Source organism: Neofelis nebulosa, chromosome 9 (assembly GCF_028018385.1).
Source record: "Neofelis nebulosa isolate mNeoNeb1 chromosome 9, mNeoNeb1.pri, whole genome shotgun sequence".
Taxonomy (NCBI): Eukaryota; Metazoa; Chordata; class Mammalia; order Carnivora; family Felidae; genus Neofelis; species Neofelis nebulosa.
In genome coordinates this window covers 109,729,699-109,749,583 of record NC_080790.1, presented here as the reverse complement: position 1 = coordinate 109,749,583, position 19,885 = coordinate 109,729,699, and the positions used below count along the sequence as shown (strand labels likewise).

General features: G+C 41.7%; 1 protein-coding gene across 13 annotated transcripts in view; it reads left to right on the top strand.

Annotated features, from left to right (window-relative positions):
- The first annotated feature begins 5,987 nt into the window (after window positions 1–5,987).
- The window catches only part of SHLD1 (shieldin complex subunit 1), a 99,509-nt gene continuing 85,611 nt past the window's right edge, over window positions 5,988–19,885 (top strand). For 6 of the 13 annotated variants that reach the window (XR_009248853.1, XM_058684952.1, XM_058684955.1 and 3 more), the window contains exon 1: window positions 17,734–17,805. The gene's annotated coding sequence lies outside the window, so the exon portion shown is untranslated. Of the gene's footprint in view, window positions 6,074–8,611; window positions 8,800–9,688; window positions 10,009–17,621; window positions 17,806–19,885 lie in introns of those variants that run through there. The other 7 variants (XM_058684946.1, XM_058684940.1, XM_058684943.1 and 4 more) reach the window with 7 other exon arrangements.

Sequence of the window (19,885 nt, the reverse complement as noted above, 5' to 3'; positions counted from 1 at the left end):
AGAAGAGATGTGGCTTCTTGATCCAGATCCTTCCTAAAACCCTCCTACACCTGGCTCCTGCTCTGTGAATTATACCGATATGGGTACAATATAGGTATAAATTCTCCATTGTCTCTCAAGGTAGCTCAAGTAACTTCTATAACATACCATCAAAGAATCAGTTAACCCAGCAAATCATCGTAAAATTACACTCACACTCTCAGCGAACCAGAAAGCTCTGCTCCACTACACTCCCTGTGAGAATTTCCTTCTTGAAGGCTTGAAAGCACAATGATTGTTAATCCCCCACAGGTGAATGAACAAAGCTTCAACCACCCTCGGGCATTTACAAAATCTGGCCTAAAGACCTGCTTGGCACATACAGCGAGGTGTTTGTGGTCCAAGACAACCCAGAAAGGAACAATTTATTCCCTAATTACTCTCCTGGAGCAGCACAAACTCACCAGGGAGCCCCGATCTAGAGATTGGTGGTAGGAGGAGGAAGTTGGAGAAAGTCAAATACGCTTGAACAGGAACACACTGTGACACCAGTTCTGCAAACTCCCCGGTCCCTACTTACTGCCTGCCAGGGTTCTGAGTCCTCAGCTTTCTTGTCTTTACTTCCTGGGCCACCTAATGTGTGGGTGTCATAGGCTGCTCCCCATATGATACTGCTATTGAGGGAGCAAAAGTATCCCCTATCTGCCAGCCTGTCACAATTCATAAATTCTCATTATCAGGTTGTTCTTCTGGTTAAGCTATTATTTCTAGAATATCACTGCTAAGGCACAGATGTCCTATAAAATACAGAAAGAAGACTGGAAATGTCGTCGTTACCTTGCTGTTCAGGGTAGGGTGGCAGCAGAAAGATTTTTTTTTTTTTTCTTAATGCTTTTTGGTGATCAGAGGGAGATACCAGAAAGGGATTGGAGAAGGAAGCATTAAAGGACCTTAAATCCGTTTGGAATTAGATTCATTTGTGGAACAAACATCTGTTGAGTGGCTGTAACAGGCATTGGGAATACAAAAAAACCAGCCTCCTGCTTTTATGAAACAGAGAGATTAAAGAAAAAGATGGTTAGAGATCAAAGAGTCAGTGGTTCTCAACTAGGGGCCATCTGAGAACTCCTGGAGATGTTTTTGTCACAACTGGAGGAGTTGTTCCTGGCATCTATTGAGTAGACGCCAGGGATGCTGCTAAATGTGCTGTGACGTGCAGAACAACTCCTCCACAGTAAAGAATTATCTGGCCCAAGATATCAATAGTGCCCTGGTTGATAAACCCTGTAGTAAGACAGTGATTCTCAAAGTATGGTTCCTGACAGGCAGCGTCATCGTCATCTGGGAACTCATTAGAGATGCAAGTTCTTAGGCCCTACCCTAAACCTGCTGAATCAGAAATTCTGGGGGGTAGAAGCGAGCGTTCTGTGTTTTAACAAGCCCCCCAGGGGACTCTGATGCAGGCTCATGTTTGAGAACCACTAAATTAAGGAATGAAGGAACCTATCGTTACAAGTGAAGGCAAATGCTCTGAAGGAAAAGAACTCTGTACCAATGCTACTCAAAAAGTGGTTTACCCACTATTGGTAGCATCACCATCAGAGAGCTTGTTAGGAGTACAAATTCCTGGGTCCCACCCTAGACCTGCTGAATCATGGAGAGATGTGTAGGGGTTAGATTGAGAGAGCCATTGTGGGCCATTCTAAGTAACTAAGACCTTAGATGATGGGAAATCAGAAATTTTTCGACTCTGGGTGGATCAAGTTCTGGCAATAAGCAGGATTAGTTTGGAGAAAAGATTAGAAGGAAACCAGATGGAAGGTTGTTGAGGTAGCTCCATGGGAGTGTGAACAAAGGCAGAGGTCGCAGAGATGAAATGAGGGAAGTACCAGTGGGAAAACCACAGGAGGAAGAGTGTATAGGATGTGATGACTGATTGGATTAAGGATGAAGGTGTGCCAGGAATTCTTTTGACTGGAAGTAGCAAAAAAAATCCCAATTTAGAGTGGTTTAAACGGAGGAGTTAATTTTTCCCCATAGCAAGAAGTCTAGACCGAGGCAAATGCTGCCTTTGTTTCATGATTCAACAATATCAAGGCTGCTGTCTCTCTACTTCTCTTGGCCTTTTCTTAATAGTTGTCACCTCATGGTCACAAGATAGCTGCTGCAGTTCCAGATGTCTTGCTTGCATTCAGGGATGGAAGGAGCAAATAAGAAAGACAGGGTCTGTTCCTTTCAATAAAATAGCAAAAGTGGGGCGCCTGGGTGGCTCAGTCGGTTAAGTGTCTGGCTTCGGCTCAGGTCATGATCTCCTGGTTCTTGAGTTTGAGCCCTGCCTTGGGCTCTGTGCTGACCGCTCAGGGCCTGGAGCAAAAGCGTTTGTAAAATCATTCAGAGACTTCTAGTTATTGGCCAGAACTGCACCCCATGACCACCTATAGCTACAAAGTAGTGTGAAAAAATGTTTATCATCGGCATCTCCATGGCAGAGAAAGAGGTTTGGAAGTTGGTATTAAGTCCTCCAATCTACAGCATCTGTAAGGGAGGAAGGAGTAAACTAGACTGACTCTGGCTTCAGCTAATATGGGGAGTCTGGCACTATTCTGTAGGATAGGAACATGGTGGGAAGAAACAAGTTTGGAATGGGAAGGACATTAGGGTAGATTGCCTACTGCAATAATTCTATCCACTGTTGTATATATAGCTCTTTGTTATGAGACTGCTACTTTTTAAAATGTTTTTATTTATTTTAGAGAGAGAGACAGCAAGGAGGGGCAGAGAGGGAGACACAGAATCAGAAGCAGGCTTCAGGCTCTGAGCTGTCAGCACAGAGCCTGGCATGAAGCTCGAATTCACAGACCCGTGTGATCATGACCTGAGCCAGTCAGACGCTTAACTGACTGAGCCACCCAGGCATCCCTAGACTGCTATTTGTACCATCAAGAAGTAGGATTTACTTCTCCACCCTTTGAGTTGGGGTTTGGCTGTGGGACTTGCTTTGGTGCATGGGACATTAGCAAGGGTAACACAAGCAGGGCCCTGAAAAGCACTTATACATGGAAGACTGATCTCTTTCAACCAGAGGAGGAACACTGAGACCATGATGTGCATAAGCCTTTAGAGGAGAACTGAAGTGCCCCAGCCAGGAGCTAGTATCAACCACCAGATACATGAAGCCCTTTTAGGCCAAGATGAACCACCAGAGACTATAGCTGCATGAGTGAGCTCCGGTGAGATCAGCAGAATTGCCCAGTTGAATCCAGCCCAAAATGCTATTCAAAGAAATATGAGCAAATTAATATCCTGGTGAAAACATCCCAGGAACTACCTGAACTTAAAGAAAATTAATTTTAATTTTTTTAATTTTTATTTTAGAGAGAGAGAGCAAGCAGGGGAAAGGGGCAGAGGGAGAGAGAAAGAGAGAGACAGAATCCTAAGCAGGCTCTGCTCTGTCAGCATGGAGCAGGACTTGGGGCTCAACCCCACAACTCTGGGATCATGACCTGAGCCGAAATCAAGAGTCAGACACTTCTACCAATGGAGCCGCTCAGGTGCCCTGTACCTGAACTTTTTGATCTGAAGCTGCAGATCGGGATGCAGGAGTTATCAGCGTAGAGGGAGTACGTATTTGAAGTTGTGAAAAGGGATGAGATCGCCTTGGGGCACCTCAGAAGCACCAGTGAGAGGTGGAAAAGAAACGGGCATAGAGCTCATAAGAGCAATTTCCAGAAGAAAAGTATCAACAGTGCCAGGTGCCAAGGAAATATTAGGAAAGATGAAATCTGAAAAGAGAATGTTGAATTTGGCAATTAATGATTGGTCATCAGAGATCTTGACCAGAGCAGTTTCGGGAGACAGGAGGGCCCAGAGGTCAGGTTGCAATAGGATTACAATGGGTTGAAGAGTAAGCAGCAGGTGGGAAGTAGACTGTTTTTCCTGGGAGTCTGGGCTGTGTAAGCAAATAGAGGGAGAGGGGGCGGGGTGGTAGCTTGATGAAACCACACAGTCAAGGGAGGCCTGAACCTTCTTTTTGTCTTTCAAGATAGGGGAGGCTTGAAAATGTTTAGAAAGTGTTGGGATAGGGAGGATATTAAGAAAAGCCATAATATCCACTGGGACTTGTTTCTTGAGAGGCAGGGTTTCTTTTAATCAGGGGAAAGGACGCGGTAACACACAGAATGAAAGAAAACAAACACAAAACTAGAGGGTAGGCGTTGTGGGGGTGAATGAGAGAGACAAGGTTGTAGATATGGGAGTGGGAAACTGAGGTACCCAGGCTTGACAGCATCCATTTCCTCTGGGTTGTCAGAGATCCAAGAGGCAGAAGACAGGCTTTAAAAGAGTAGCAAAGCTTTGGAACAGGCTCTATGGGCGTGAAGGAGGGAGCTGACCGGGCACCAGTGTGGGATTCACTGGGATGCTGAGATCCATCTGAGGTTTGATGATCACTCATCTGGCCACTACCTGTGCCAGCTGTGTAGCACTTGGCAGTCTATGTGTACGAACTAGCAATGTGAATACTGGCTTACTCCATGGATTTCCTCCTAACTTCATTTCCTGCAACACAAACTCTTCTTTTAATTTTTCTGATTATTAAGTTTTACTGGGCATGTGGCTTTCATGATCAAAGACTGCATTCACAAGCTTCTCTTGCAGCTAGTTGTGGCCACTTGACTAAATACTGACCAATGGGATATGAGTGCCAGTAAGTGTCCCTAAAGGACTAGGCATGGCCATCTTTCTCTCTTCCTGTTTCTCTCTGGTTGGAATGCAGATATAATGGCTTGAACCCAAGCAACTATTTTTGGTTATGAGGGAGAAGCTACACATTTAAATGGCAAAGCAACAAGATAGAAGGGATCTTGGTCCCAAATGATCACGGAGCCAATATATCAGCACTGGACTAGCTACTAGCCAAAAGTCATTTACATGAAGAAAAATATTCTATCACATTTAAGTACATTTTCTGTTTTATATAAATGAAACTAATTCTAAATTTCCATACTCACTGCTCTCTTGAAAAGCGTCACCTACACTGATATTCTGTCAACTCCAGATGCCTATATATTTCTCAACTCCCTATTTAAGTTTCTTCTAAGGTCTTTTTTGAGCACCTACTACATGCTTTGACCTGGCATCAGCTCTCCTTATTCAAATCTCTGACCAAAGACTTACCACATTTGGGCACTTCTGTTTATATTTCACTTCTGATTAAACCTAAGGGGAAATACTCTCAATTCTTACTCAACTATTTTTAGTATTGCATTATTTTCACCGTGCTACAAAAAAAAAAAGTCATGCCATCCTGTGTTACACATTTATTAACTCATTTATTCAACATTGATTTGAACACTTTCTATGTACTTTGAAGTGATGGACTTCACAGAGACACAAAAATCAGTGTGGTATCCCATCAAGAACTTGACCACCCAGCACAAGAGAAGAATATGAAAGTAACTAAAATAATGAAATTAGAAGTGATGCAGCCATATTTTGCATGTTTTGGAGAAGTAGGCAATATTTGAAATATTTTCCTAAATTTCCCATTGTGGTTTGTAAGACTGGATTTAGAACTAAAATTTCCTGATTCCCAATATTCTGGTCCTTGTATCAGACTCCACCCTAAGCCATGATTCCAAGTTTCATAAAACCATCTTAAAAAAATTTTTTTTTAATTTGTTTAAAAGTTTAAAAAAAGAAAACAAGGGCTGTGAAAGAAGTAGGAGTTGATTTAAGTTTATTCATTTGTTTCCCAGTGTCAGGGCCCGAGGTAGATGTTGAGATAAAATTGAAACAAATGACTGATGTGGTCTTGTCCTCACAGATATTAAAAATAAATCTCCCATGTAAACATCAAGTGCTAACTGTGATGAAAACATTTCCAAAGGGAGGTCCAGAGAGGATATGATGGATATGTTGGTCCTAGACAGGAAAAACATGGCAGGGGGTGGGCTGGGGAGGGGAGGTAGCCTAGCAAAGGCATGAGGAAAGGCCCATTAACAGAAGAGAATAACAAAGACACTGAGAGTTGGCTCACTTCCTGGAGCTCAGAGAGCAAGGGGAAGTGAACGTGGTGTAAGAGGAGATGGGAGAGGTAAGTAGGCGCCAGACTGCAGAGGCTCCTGTAGACCACATTACAACTTTGGCTTATTTTAAGAGCAACAGGAGGCAAGTGAAGTGGTTTGCTTTCAAACAGATCCCTCGGGCTGCCAAATGAAGAGAGAAATACGGGGATGAGGAAAGAGTAGGAAGCAGGGAGACCAGTTTGGTGGCCATGACGGGAATGCATCTGTGAGGTGAGAATAGCCTGGACAAGGGTGTGCTGTGGGAGGAGAGAGACTGATAGGAGAAGTCTTCAGGAGGACTTAGTAATAGTTTGGAGCTGGGATGTGAGTAAAGAGAAGTCAAGGAGGACACTTGGGCGTTTGGGTTTCTTCACCTGATGGATGATGCTATTATTCAGTGAAGAACACGAACCAGATTTGGGGATGAGGGCAAAATGAAACAGGTCTTTCTTGAGTCCAGTTTTGGACATGCTGACTTTAAGATGCCCTTGAAATACTCAAGTGAAAATGTCATGAAGGGGGTCCAAAAATGGGTCTAGATTCACTTAGGAGTGGGACCTGGGTGGGAGAGAGGGATGATGAGTTACCGGTGGGTCGGTTCAAACTGAAGCTACAGGCAGGGATGAGACAACCCAGGCAGTGTGTGGGCATTAAGGGGGCAGGGGGTGGGGAGTGAGTGGAGAAACACCAGGGCTGGGTGGCCAGGTAGGGCAGCAGGAGCCCAGGTAGGAATTGGCTAAGGAAAAGGAGGAAAAGCCGGAGATGGTAGAGACTTGTAGGCCAGTCAGGAGAGCATTGTTTTCATTTTATTTAAGTTTACTTATTTATTTTGAGAGAGAGACAGAGAGAGAGAGAGAGAGAGAGAGAGAGTCACAAGTAGGCTTTGTGATTGGGAGTGGAGCCCAATGTGGGGCTCAAACTCACCAAGTAGGCTTTGTGATTGGGAGTGGAGCCCAATGTGGGGCTCAAACTCACAAACTGTGAGATCATGACCTGAACCAAAATCAAGAGTCAGATGCTTAACTGACTGAGCCACCCAAGTGCCTCAAAGAAAACATTTCAAGGAGCGTTCAACAATGTCAAAAGCTGCTGGGAGAATGAATAAGATGTGGCCCAAAATCTGCCTGGGGAATCCAGTGTCATGGTGACGATTCAAGTTCAAAATGCTTTGATGGAATGACAAGGGTGAAAGCCAGTCTGGAGGGAATTGAGGAGTAAATGGAGGTACGGAAATGGAGGCAGAGTATAGATAATTATTTTGAAAAGCTTAACTGCAAAGTGGAAGAGAGAACTAGGGCAAAAGCTAGAGAAGGATGTGGGCTTGAGGGCTTTTTTGTTTCTCTTTATGGTAGATTCATAAATAGAAAATCCATAAATTGATTCAAATACACACAGAAATTTAGAACATAATAAAAGTGGCATCTCAAATCTCTGGGGCGAAGACTTCTTACGAAATGGTGTTGGGATGCCTGAATAGCCATTTGGACATTCTAAAATTGGATCTATACCTCATATCATATATGAGTAAATTCCAAATGAATTGGATCTGTAAATGTAAAAATGAAACCATACAATTCTAGAAGAAAACGTGTGAATTCCTTGATATCTTGAGGGTGGGGTAAGGCTTTTGTTTGTTTGTTTGTTTGTTTGTTTTTAGTAATCTCTATACCCAATGTGGGGCTCAAACTCAAAACCCTGAGATCAAGAGTCACATGCTCTTCTGACTGAGCCAGCTAGGGACCCCTTTTATGTATGTATATATGTATGTATGTATGTATGTATGTATTTAGTAAGGGAAAGGTATTTTTAACTCAAAATCCAGATACAATGAAAGAAGTGTTTGATAAATGTTATTATTTAGAAAGAAACCTTTGCATGCCAAAAAAAAAAAAAAAAAACAACACAAAACACAGTAAGGAGGCAAACAAATTTAAAAAAAAATAAACAAAGTTAAAAGGCAAATGACAAACTTTTGTCTTCTTGGGGTAAATATTTGCCTCATGCATTATATATATTATGCGTATTACAGGTAAAGCAATAGATATATAGATATAGATATAAATATAAAGAACCAGTGGAGAGGGAATAATTGGCCAGAGAAGAAAAGGGAAGCGAAGAGAAGGGAAGGGAAGGGAAGGGAAGAGGAAGAGAAGATCAATAGTGTGAGTGTCCTGTGAACAGTCCAGGACAGAGGATAGGGCATAGAAAGACAAAAAGGGACTGCCAGCAACTTCTGTGTTAAATCGACAGGAAGATAATCTGGATGTGGCTAGATGTTTAATAACATTAGGAAGCCAGTTAGCAGCTGAGAGAGAGAGGAGAGAAATTTAAAATAATCATGGTGGAGGGCAGGAGCCTGCACTGACCAGAGAAATGCCCAGAAAGACCAAAGCCTGTTGAATGAGTGCACTTGGCGAAGGTGAACTTACAAAGGAGCCATTGTGCCCCATGAGTGGCTTTTCCCTGGCAGTCCTTGAGAGCTGAGTTATTTGACTTTTTATTGTCTTCTTGGGGCAAGGACTTCCTCCTGATTCCGCTCTATCATCCTGGGAATTTTTTTCCTACAGATCCAGGAAGAGGGAGGAAATGAAGGGAGGCTCAGAAAGAAGCAGTTTAACTTATATGAAAAATATTTTTACTAACTCATTGAGTTTGTCAAGTAAAACAGTGAGCAATGTGAGACCTGGAGAGAGGCAGAGAAATTCAGAAGATTCTGAGAGAAATGTTAAGGACAACAGTTAGAAGAAGACTAGTGGTAAGTTTATCTTATCACCTTAATTCAGAGCTTGCTCTCACTGCATTTTGTTTTGTGGATGAGTGACGAAACCCTTGCTCAGAGCTCAAAGTCCTAACACTTCCTCGAGTTAATTTCTGAGATGGTTCTATGAAGGGGATGGTACATAGGGTGTGTCTGTCTCTGCAATTTGCTAGCTCCTTCCTCCTTGCTTGCCACTCCTCCCTCCCCCCAGTTCCATGCTGTCTGCAGATTAAATAGACATTAAGAGTTTTCTGTTATGACAACCTCTTCACAGCCAGGGCTGGTGGGAACGGCCCTTAGTTTAGTGTTGCTGGCACTCAGGGGATAGTAGGTTATATGCTAAGAGAAAGAATGTGAGTGTAGTGAGTTCCTTTTGCAGAGCGGGGGGAAAGCATTCCTGTCTAGGACCTTGAGATCCTTAATCAGAGCAGAATACAGACTCATTCTCCATGGAAAGGATTACAAAATCCATGATGACAATATAATTTAAAAACAAAAACAAAAAAGCCAGTTTTCTGGGGGTCAGGAATCCATCTTGGAAAGATCATGTCTGCATCTAGGCACTGCCCATAGCCCGGCTCTGTGTGTCTACAGAGTCTCAAAGCACAAGAGAGAAATAACGCCAGTGAGTCACCAAGTCTAGCTATTTGCTGGGAAGGTGACTTCAGAGGGAACCCAGCCAAAGCTGGAGGCATTTGTGCAGTTGGAAACTAGATTACCAGCCTGGCCCTGTTTATGTGGGACATACTGACCTGGAAAGGACTAGAGCTCCTTTAGTCCTAGGGGTGGTCAAAGCTGGGAATAGTAACTCTGATTCCTTTTAGAATAATCACATTCTTTGCAGTTTGTTTATATTAACATCTTTTTGTGTCTCTCTCCTGGGCAGGCCCCTCCTAACCTCCTAACGTGAGGACTGATTGACCTTCTAGGTGTTACTCCCAATGACCCAACTTTGAACTAACTGCCCATGTGGCAAGGTGATGTGAAGATACTTTCATTCTGAAGGAAGACTCTAACAATACAAAGGAATGAATATCTAATGGTGGAACTTCAGGCACATAAAGTGTCCAAAGATGTTTTCAGCCAGGGTGTTCTACCTTGTGCTGTTCAAATGATCGACTAGGTAGCCTCCTACTTTACCCTCTTGAGAGGTTGGCTCTGCCCTTTGGAACTTCAGAAACATCTGGCTCATTGTCTTTCTCAAAGGTTAGTGGATTTCAGTTCACTACAAGGACTTACTGATAATGGGTATTTATAACTTGATATTATCAGTGGACAGTAGGTAAGTGCTTTTCTCATCACTTTGATAGCAAAGGGAGAGTACGTTTACATGCTGTCTTCAGGTATGGCAGGGAGGTGGATTTTACTACCTTCTTTTATAGAACAGGAATATTAGGAACCCCAGGAGCTGAGGCTGCGAACTCTCAGAGTGTCACCACAGACATGAAGTGAGCACTCTGCCTCTCTCATGAGTCTGCCTGGCTAACCACAACAAAGGAGGCAGCCAATTTAAGATAATAAACCCAACGAAGGGGCTGTCTTCACATTTTTTATTTTCTACATCAATTGGTTTGGAGCATTTGAGCTTTGTAATTACACATTTCTCCTCGTTTATGCTTTTGCTAGTGATTTGCCCTCTCTTGGCCTTTAAACAAGCCAGTTTAGCAACCATGCATTCTGACATGGGGTTTTTATAGCACACACAAAGGATATTTCTAAAACACACAAAGGATTTAGGTCACAGATATCCAGTATAAGGCTGTGTCTGCTCTATTTTAATAATGCTCTTAAAAAATAATTTATGAGTTCAATGTGCTCTGGTTCATTAGTTTAAATGAAAAGTTACATCATTCCCTAAATTATAAATTATTTTTGACTTATTTTCTAAAGCTAGGAATAGTACCACTGATTCTTTTTAGGATAATTGTATTCTTTACAGTTTATATATTTTAAAATCCTCTTAGCCATTTACGAGCTTTGTCTCTGTGTCTCAGTTTCCTCATCTGTGAAACAGACATAATAATAGTACCTTACCCACAGCATTATTACCAAAATTACATGAAGAAATTCATGTCATTAATGCCCTTAGCACCGTCTAGAGTGCTCTACCAAACTTAGCTATTGTTAGCATATTATAATTATTCTGAATTACAGAAGTAATGTGTGTTGTTGTAAAAAAAAAAAAAATCCAAAGAATTTGGAGGTTTATAAAGTAAAGAGTAATTGTGTCCACTCTTCACCAGCCCTACCCGGTCCTACTTTCTAGAGATAGCCACTGTATATCGACTGCAGTTTTTCTCTGCACTGTCTTAGAACTTTGCTTGCCATCTAGCAACTGGCCATGGACATCCTTCCAGAGCAGGTTCCCTGGAGGCCCCTCTTTACATAAGATGGGTATTAGCTCCTCACCCGATTTGTCTGTGGCTCTGATATGTGTTTAGGTCAGCTTTGCACATTTCTGTGCAGTCAAATCCTTGCTCTTTCCTTACACCTTCTGGGGTATGTACAATGCGTAGGAAGACCTTCTCAGGGACCAGCATTTAGAAATACGCTTCTCAGAACTGGAAAACAAAGACTTGCACAATTCAAGAGAAATTTTGGAAGATACATTACACATTAGTGTGAGTGTATTTTGCTTTTTACTGGAGAAGTTCAAAGACTGAACTGCTTTTATGTGTCATGGACAATGCTACCTTCAGTTAAAGATGAGAAATACAGGAATGAAGACATCTTCCAATCTGCACAGCCTCTTCGTGGCACCTGTAGGCTTTTTAGAGGTCATGGTGTGGAAAGAATGGGGGGGAGAAGTCAGTAATTTGGTGCTCGATGTAGTTCAACCTGTGATTTAAGCAGCATGGAGTGTAAGAAAGTGGCTTTACCTTATTTCATTTCAGAAGGTTGTTGTCAAAGATCATAACAGCAAAATCATTTGGAGACTCAAAAATTACCAACAAAGCCAGCTGAAGCCAGCAGCTCTTGGCAAGTTCTGTCAAGTTCTCCGCATTCTGCAAACCAGGCATTGAGACACTATCTTTGAGAACATGACTCAAAGGTATTTTCCAAAAAGACAAGTGGATATTTAAAAAGAAAAAAAATTTTGAGTGATTACTATATCTTCGACAGTGAGGTATTTCCATAAATATTTCGCTACTCATGTTTTTCCTACATTTTTCTTTTTTTCTTAGTAAACACATACTGTGTCTATGTAAAGTCAGCAGAACTAGGTGAAAAATATGAGGCCCACTCTTTCAAAATAATTTTGTTAGGAGTTGTGTGGGATTTTTGAAGATAAAAAGATAGTCTCCACCCATAATCTAATTATTTATATTCTTCCTATTTTCTAGACTTTTTAGGGAATAATTTAGAAAAATACCAGGCAATTAGGAGTAGAATATCTTATATTTTGAGATAAGGACAATTCTCTGTGTGCTCTATCATGTTAATCAATTGGTGTGCTGCTCAGACATATTATTTTTAAAGGCACGGTGTAGCAGTGTCCTCCGATGATCCATGCCTTTGTGTACTCCTCTCCCACAATGAATCAAGCCCTGAATGACTAATAGAACACATGGGAGGAGATAGTGTGTGACTTGGCAGTCTAAGTTTTTGAAGATATGGCAGCTTCCATCTTGGTCTCTTGGATTGCTTACTCTAGGACAAGGACTGGAATTAGGGCTAATGGGCAAAACCCAGCCTGCAAATTGTTTTTGCATGCCTGTGAGCGAAGATTGGCTTTCTTATTTAAAAAAAAATTTTTCTTTTTTAACATTTATTCATTTTTGAGAGACAGAGAGAGAGATCGTGAGCAGGGGAAGGGCAGAGAGAGAGAGGGAGACACAGAATGTGAAGCAGGCTCCAGGCTCTGAGCTGTCAGCACAGAGCCAGAGGTGGGGCTCAAACTCATGACCTCAGCTGAAGTCAGACGCTTAACTGACTGAGCCACCCAGGCTCCCCTCCTATTTTTAAAATAGTTTTCTAGGGGCACCTGGGTAGCTCAGTTGGTTAAGCATCTGACTCCTGGCTTCAGCTCAGGTCTTTAGTCTCATGGTTCATGAGTCAGAGCACCACATCAGGTTCTGCACTGACAGCACAAAGCCTGCTTGGGATTCTCTCTCTCCCACTCTCACTTCCCCTTCTCTGGCTCATGCTGTCTCTCTCTGTCTTTCAAAATAAATAAATAAACTTAAAAACAAAAAATCAAATACAGTTTTTTAAATTTTATTATTATTATTATTATTATTATTTTTTTTTTTTTTAGAGAGAGAGAGCGTGTGCACTGGGTAGAGGGGCAGGGGGACAGGATATCTTAAGCAGACTCCAGGCTCAGCACGGAGCCCAACGTGGGGCTTGATCCCATGACCCTGGGATCATGACCTGAGCCGAAATCAAGAGTTGGACACTCAACGAACTGAGCCACCCAGGTACTCCTAAAATAGAGTTTATTAAAAAGGGGAGAATATGTGGCAGACTGGAGGTGGCCCACAGGGCTTAAAATATTTGCTGTCTGGTCCTTTACAGAAAAAGTTTGCCACCCCAGATCTGAGGAATGCAGGCAGCTTGCTGTGAACACACTTATCTGGAGTGCCCTGGGCCTCAGGTGGTCCTATGAAAAGGCCAATATGGAGAGGAACTGAGGCCTCCCATCCAGAGCCAACACAAACTTCCTCGTCATGAGTGAATCAGCAGGGAAGTGGAGTCTTCAACTCCAGTTCAGCCTTCAAAAGATTTCAGCCTTACCTGCTATCAGCCTGTATCCTCATGAGAGACACCCAGCCAGAACCATCTAGTCAAACCACTGCCAAATAACTGAAGCACAGAAAGCATAAGAGATAATAAAAGATCAAGTGTTATTTTAAGCCTCAAAGTTTTGGGGTAATTTATCATGCAGCCATAGTAAATAGAATATATTATGTATTGTCCCCAGGTAAAATGCTCATTCACTTCCTTTAAAAGTTCTTGGAGGTAGGAAGAATATAAACACATAAAAATCTTCAACACCCTATTATATCTGATGATTTCAAAGCTTTGCAATAACTACTAAGACCTCAGACATCACATTCCAAAAAAGGTATAGGAATCAAATTATTTCTTTAGTATTTATAAATATCATCAATGTTTTCATCTACAGTCTCTACAAACTGCCTTTTTTCCCTGCTGACATCATACTTTCATTATACCTGGTGTTCTTCAAATCACTCGTTTGCAAGGAAAGTGAATTTAGAATTGCTAGCCATCAGTCTGTCAATGATGCCATCAAGCAATTTTGGTTTTTTTTCTAAGTAGTCCTGGAAGGCATTTATTGTTCCCTTTTCACAGGCAAGGAAGTTGAGGCTCACAGAGATTAAAGGGCTACAGCCACATAATTGGTTATTGAGAGCTAGGACTGAAGCTCAGCCTCCTGACTCTACACTAAGAGATCTTGTTTCTTCACCTCTGAGTATAGATAGTCCAGAGTGGCTTTGGGTTATAGGTCAGACAGTCTTTACCATTGTGCAGGTACTGACTCTAGAAATTAAGGTCCAAGCTTATGTTCATGATAAATATACACGGTCCAAGTGCTGGGTATCTATTGGCAAATAAAACCCACATCTTCACTTTCATGGATCTTCCGGTCCAGTCTAGGAGCTTACAGTCTATCTGATATGTATTTTTTTTCCTTGGGCATCTATTTGTTGCTTAATTATGGCTTTATAATATTGCATGAATGAAAAGCAATAGGATGCCTTAAGACTCATCAATTACTTAACCCTTGAACTTTTGTAAGGTTTTCTTTCTTTCTTCTTAAAGCTAAATCCCCAGATGGGTGAGTAATTAGATCAAGGTTCAGAATAACAAAGACAGATAAGGTAACTGCAAACATAATCATCCCACGTTGAAAGAGCTATTCTGGTCTTTCACCTAAAGTGACTTATTTCTGCTGAAAGAGATTTGGCAGCAGCTAGCTTAGCTGATGGCAGAAAAATCAACCATGAAATATAAAGGTTTCATAAGATTGTGACATAACCCAGTTTTTTACAGCCATTATATAATCAATGGCAAAACAGCAGGGGGACCAAAATAACTTATACCTTACTTTTGGAATGCAATAAAATCTCTATTTTGCTGTCTCCACAGATTTAAAGTCCCTATTTTGTTTTGATGATGACTTCAATTAGTTTTCATTTCTTATGCACTAACCAATTGAAAGTGGTAAGAAAGGATGGTCAGAGGCATGCTATATGGCAAAGACAAGTCATTTCAGAATTCAGAAATGTGCTCCAGGAAGCCCATCAGAAAGATAAAACTTATTATGGAAAGGCCACAGGAGAATAAAGAAGAATTAGTTTATAAGCAAACAAGTATGTTTTTTCTTTTATTATTATTATTTTTTTGTTTATTTTTGAGAGAGAGAGAGAGAGAGCATAAGCAGGGGAGGGGCAGAGAGAGAGAGGGAGACACATAATCCGAAGCAGGTTTCAGGCTCCAAGCTGTCAGCACAGCCCGACACGGGGCTGGAACCCATGAGCCGTGGGATCATGACCTGAGCTGAAGTCGGACGTTTAACGGACTGAGCCACCCAGGCGCCCTAACAAATGTGTTTTTCAAGGAAAGGGTGACAATGGCAAAATGTTCCAAGGTTTGTTTCACTGATAACAGGTCAGGAAGAAGGTATGCTTTTGAGACTTCTTGTAGAATATAAGGGTTGAGTCAGATGGCAGTGGGGAATGCAGGACACCTGGGAAGAGACTTATTAATTCATGCATATAAAAATGCTTTTGAGTCACTGGGCTGGGATCTGGACTACAAATATGAAATAGACACAGTCCTTGCCTTCAAGGCAGTTACAGTTAGTGGGAGAAACAGAAAGGGCAAAGGAATTTAATCATGGTAAATGGAGGAATGCAGGGATTCTTAGGAGGGATAACTAACTTTCATTTGAAAAGTCAGAGAAGGTTTCCTGGAAGAATTCCCTAAAGCTGAGATCTGAAAGATGAGAAAGACCAAAGAAGAGTGTCCCTAAGGAAGCAAACGGTCTACGTAAAAAGCTCAGGGGCGAAAGCAGGCAAGCACAGAGTATTTAAGGAAAAGAAAAGAGTGTACAGGTGGAGGGTTGGAGGATAGTGGTGGGAGATAAGGGATAAGGGTCCTCTAAATCTAGTAAGGAAGTTTGAGCTTTAGCCCCAGCGTAAAGGAGTGGTGTGCTTAAACTTCATTAAAACAAAACAAAACAAAACAAACAACTGGCTGCAAGAGAGTTGGAAAGCTGTTGTCATCCAGGTGGCAGATAACGGTGAGCTGTACTCAGAAAGTTGCTGTGTGGATGGAGAGAATTAAGAGATAGTCAGTAGATCTCTAAGAGAAAGAATCAGCAGGGTTATGGTTGTATACAGAACATGCTGAAAAGGAGGAAAATAATGTTCTGGCTTTGGCAACTAAATAGTCCAACTCACTGAGACAGGAGACACTGGGGTAGGAGCAGGTTGACTGAGAGGTGGGAGAAGTTTGAAATAAAGGTGACTGAAGGGTATGTTGATTTGAATCTCAGGAGGAGCCTCTCAGGAGGCTTAGAGGTTTGGGAATCATGAGCATAGATGGGAAGGAGAAGATTCAAGACAGAATCCTGAGAAAGGCCCACAACGAAGAAAGAGAAGAGCTTATAAAGGAGATTTAAATGAATTTTTAAAAGAGGAAAAAGAAAAATAGGAAGGTGGTATCAGGGAAACCCAGGAAAAAACATTTTCCAGAGGGAAGGAGTGATCAACAGTGCTCAATGCCATTGGAAACCAGGCTGAAGCATCAGACAAACTCCAGTTGAGGGACATTCCACAAAATAAGTGACCTGGAATCTTAAAAAACATCAACACCAAGAAATACAAAAAAGACTGAGGAATGGAGATTCGAGGAGACCAAAGAAACATGGAAACTGAGAATGCAATGCATGATCTCAGATTTTTTTTTTTGCTGTATTTTCTATCATCTTTAATGGTTGTATAATAATCCAGATAATTTCATTTAATTATATTTGAGTTTGTCATTTTATGAAACAAACAGGAAAGTAACTTAGTATTATTCCAGGCTTTCTCTAATCACAATTTGTGTTACTTTAGAAGAATGTTTTTAGGGCACCTGGGTGGCTCAATTGGTTGAGCGATGACTCTTGATTTCAGCTCAGGTCAGATCCCAGGGTCCTGGGATGGAGTTCTCCCCACAACCTCCACACTTAGCATGGAGCCTGCTCAAGATTTTCTCCCTTTCCCTCTCCCACTTCCCAGCTCACACACATTCTCTCTCTCTCTCAAATAATAATAATAATAATATTTTATAAGATATATTACATGAGAAAGGGTGAAAATTGAATCTATACACTTTGACTAGCAATGCTGGAAGAAAAAATGAAATTTACAGTTGCTGTGTTAGGTTTGTCTGAATATGTTTTTACTTCTGCTTCTATTTTTATTTGCCTTCAAATTCAGCATGTGGTTGGCCAAACCTCAGCATTATTTAAAAAATTCTTCTCAAGTGAAGGACTCCCTAAATTATGGGATTCTATTCTAAGATAGGAATCTGTAGGAGGATGTGAGTGTACAGGACTCTTTCAAGAAGATGGTGAAATGGGACAATGACCTTCAGTCTCCTTTCTGTGGTCCTGCAATTCTGGCACTGGTGTATGGCTAAGTCGCATGTAACATACTATAATATTTTCATTCTCTTTGTCAATTTCTCTCTACTCTTTATGTTTTTTAAAACGTAGGCATTTAAATTTTTAAAATTAAAAATGTTTCCTGTTCTCTTCAACGTCCACCAAGAGCATTTACCAATAAGCCCTTTGGTAAAGTTCAGTCAAGGGCGCAAAATTTCACTGGCTTGGCCAATGCCCTTAGTCAAGATGGCGGTAGCTACCTTCTATTGCCCTTACTTGCCCTCAGCAAAGGTGGCTCCAGTGACTTCCTTTCAAACCCTCTTTTCCCATAACAAATATGGCGCCTCCGCTTCCGGATTTGGATGTGCTGCTGTTGCCGGTCGGTGAGTGTAAACGGGATTTTGCAGTTTTTCTCTATCAGTTGTCTCCGTGGAACAAGGAGTGCCCTGGGATTGGGAATCGGCAGGGGGTCTAGGCAATGTATAAGATCAGTCTCATAGTTGGGAAGTTATGGCGGCTTCCCCTGGCACACTTCCAATTTCCCCTACCACCCCTCCTCCACCCCAACAACACATGGCCTCTGCAGACACCTCTTTGGGGAAACCCCGTAAATTTGCAGGCAGTGTGACCGGATGCCCTTGGGTTCTTCTCCTTTTTAAAAAGCAGCTTTTTAAAGCAATAAATACATATCATAAAATTCGCCTGTTTAAGATGTAAAATTCAGTGGCTTTTCATATATTCCCAGAATTGTGCAGCCATCCCAACAATCTATTTTTATCTTTATTTTTTAAAGTTTATTTATTTGGAGAGAATGAGAGAGAGAGAGAGAGAGTGAGAGAGAGAGAGAGAGAGAGTGCACGGTCAAGGAGGGCAGGAGCAGAGAGAGAATCCCAAGCAGGCTCTGTACTGTCATTGCAAAGCCCATCAGGGGTTCCAGCCCATGAACCGTGAGATCATGACCTGTATATGACCTGAGTCCTGAACCAGAATCAAGAGCGGATGCTTAACTGAGTTAGCCACCCAGGCACACACCCCCCCCCCCCCCAATCTAATTTTAGAACATTTCCATCACCCCAAAGAAATGCCCCTTAGCAGTCTCCATTCACTTTGACCTTCCAGTTCTAGGCAGTTACTAGTCTACTTTCTATAGATTTGTCAATTTGGACATTTGATACAGATAAAATCATACAACATGTGGTCTTTCTTTACTAGTGTTAAAAGATAAACTGAGGCATATTTAAAATTCTAAGTTAATTTGAGACAAAAAGCAGTTTGAATTGGGCAGGATCCAGTCTAGCAGATAGAAAGGATCTCTGAGGAGTTGAACAAAATGAGAGACTTATAGGCAGAGGGAGCAGGAACAAGAAAGTGATACTAGGCCAAAAAAGCAGGTTGGTTATCGCATGGTTACTCCTCTTTAGGGGATGGCAAGGTTCTCTCTGGCAGATTACCCAACTAGTGCTGATGAGGCGATTCCTGATTGGTTGTGGGGTTTAGCACAAGCAAAACCATTTTGGATCTGCTGTCTTGTTTTTTAACACTAGGTTTTTATCACTAAGTATACATGTGGCATGTATTCGAACTTAATTCTTTTATAAAGCTGAAAAATATTCCATGTGTGCATATACTACATTTTATTCATCCATTTATCAATTGGTGGACATTTGGATTGTTTCCATTTATTGTCTATTGTGGATAAAGCTGCTGAGGGATGCCTGAGTGGCTCAGTTGGTTAAGCGTCCAACTCGGGCTCAGTTCAATGATCTCATGGTTCATGGGTTCGAGCCCTGCCTTGGGCTCTGTGCTGACAGCTCGTAGCCTGGAGCCTGCTTCCGATTCTGTGTCTCCCTCTCTCCCTGCCCCTCCCCTGCTCACACTGTTTCTCTCTCAAAAATAAACAAACATTAAAAAAAAAAAATTAAAAAAAAAGGCTGCTGTGAACATTTGTGTAAAGTTTGTGTGAACATATGTTTTTTTAAATTTTTTTTTTAATGTTTATTTATTTTTGAGAAAGAGAGAGTGCAAGCAGGGGAGGAGCAGAGAGAGAGAGAGAGAGAGACACAGAATCTGAAGCAGGCTCCAGGCTCTGAGCTGTCAGCACAGATCCCGATGCAGCGCTTGAACTCATGAACCATGAGATCATGACCTGAGCCAAAGTTGGATGCTTAACCAACTGAGCCACCCAGGTGCCCCTGGATATATGTTTGTATGTCTTTTGAGCATATGCCTAGCAGTGGACTTCCCAGGTCCAAGTGTAACCTCGTTTAACCTTTTGAAGAACTACCAAACTGTTTTCCAAAGTGCTGGCAACTTTGTATGTGGATATCCATTTGTCTCAGTGAAAAGACTGCCCTTTCCTTTTCCTATGTCTTGGAACCCTGTGGAAAATCAATTGACCATAACTGTACATTTTACTTCTGGATTCTCAGTTCTATTCCATTGATCTATATGTCCATCCTTATG